Source organism: Schistocerca piceifrons, unplaced genomic scaffold (assembly GCF_021461385.2).
Source record: "Schistocerca piceifrons isolate TAMUIC-IGC-003096 unplaced genomic scaffold, iqSchPice1.1 HiC_scaffold_2296, whole genome shotgun sequence".
Classification (NCBI taxonomy): domain Eukaryota; kingdom Metazoa; phylum Arthropoda; class Insecta; order Orthoptera; family Acrididae; genus Schistocerca; species Schistocerca piceifrons.
In genome coordinates this window covers 719053-721085 of record NW_025728224.1, presented here as the reverse complement: position 1 = coordinate 721085, position 2033 = coordinate 719053, and positions in this window count along the sequence as shown.

Sequence of the window (2033 nt, the reverse complement as noted above, 5' to 3'; positions counted from 1 at the left end):
CTTGCTATGTGCTATGTTTCTTCAATGACAACTTCTGTAGTTCTAGTCATGCCTCTCAAACACAAATTAGACACGAATTCTGAGTTTTACAGCTAAATGATCTTGACAGGTGCAGACTAGTGTTTAAAATCACATTCATTCAGGTTTAGACTTTAGAGTGGAGGTACTTCCGATGTTAGTATACATTAACTGATTGCCTTCCTGTTGCCAATGAACATTCATTGTCCATTTGCTGAAAGACATTGATGCCATTCGTCAGAGTTGCTATTTGTTCCACTTGTGTGTCCTCTCACAGCAACAAATAGAATCTAACTCTCAAACACAGTTAACTGCTTTAGTATAAACATTTGTATCAGTTGCTCCCTGTTTTTCTAAGTTAATTCTGTTTGTGATCCCTATAATTTCTGACAGACTGTGCAGTTGCACATGTTCCAATTAATTCATATTCAAAAATGAAATATTTGTTTTACAGCTTAATACAATAGAAACTTAATAAAATCAAAGTTTGGTTCAGAATACTAAAGCGTGTGCTAAAATGAAGATTGAGGAGCTACAGTGAGTGTTTAAAGTAATGGTTGTCAGCCACAAATAGTGTGGGAGAGGTCATTGTATCGTATTTTGTAGTGCTTCTGACTAGTAATAGTTGTAACCCAGTCTAAGTGAATATTAATGAGCGCTTCATTACAGATATATATTTGCTCGTATTTGCCGTTACAACAGTTATCACGCTTGGGTGCATTGTTCTTCGTGTGTGGGAAAACAGCTGCATCAAATACATCACCACAGTCATCACGAACAGAAACAAGAAAAATAAAACTTTATAAGCGTCTCCTACTTCTTACAGAGGACATATTAGAGATAAATCACGATGGAGTAGTCTGCAATGACTGCTCCTGCATACTGAACATCATTGACAACCATGAAAGCGAAATGAAGTACACGAAAAAAATTCTGCGGCAACTGCTCCATCGTGATGCAGTCTTTCGTCCCCATGTGGATGATGGCACACACTCTGCAGGTGAGTAACATTATCTGATTTTGAGTGTATAGGATCATTTTTTTATGTTACTTGCCAGCATGAAGTCTTTAAACTAATTTTCTGAGAGCTCAGGGCAACACGGGGAATGGGGGGAGGATATAGTGTGATCATTCTAGTGGAAAGCTGTTTATGACTGTTGTAATGAACTTTCCATGTTATAGTTGGAGAGGGAAACTTTTAATGCTCTTTCCTGTACCTTATTTTATTTTGTTACGACAGGGGTTCCAAAACTGCTTCTCTGTTAGAGCACTGATAATTTCGCTACTTTGATGGAACACTTTGCTTAGTTTAAAGGTTAATAAATGTAAAGGAATCAGAACCTTATTTTATTCAGTGATTAGTTTTATATTGGAAGTAGTAACACTGAAATAAGAACAATGCAAGAAACCCTTGTGTGATTTTCCAAAGGTTTTATTATTTTGAGACCCTGTTTGGAGACTAGAAGAAAAGTATGTAGCCTTACCAGTAAAATGTTTATAACTAAATTTCTGGATCTTAGGAAGATGGCAGTAAATATTATAAATATCGGACGTAAGGAATACTGTTTTAAAGAGAACCCTATTCACGAGAGACAGCATGCAGCATGACATCCAAAATGCTCATTTTTCATAATGTGCAACTAGACATGTTAATCATTGGTGCAATTCTTTGAAATCTTCACCAGAAATAGCATTACGAGGACTCGCATCTGTGACACGCTGCAACAGATTTCCCTGTTAAACAATAGTCAGTTTTCTAGCAAATATGTTGCTTTGAGTGTGTGCTTCCTGACAGGAAACAATAATACAAAGCAGTATATGTACATAGTACACTTGCTGTGTTCATCCACTTGGCATGATGTTTTCTGTTTCTTGTAATGGCTTCTGACAGAGGTTCAGTACAGCACACACACACACACACACACACACACACACACACACACACACACACACACCTGTAGGAAGAGCTGAACCACAGCAGCTTACCACAGAAGAGGCTCAAAGCAGTGCTGTGC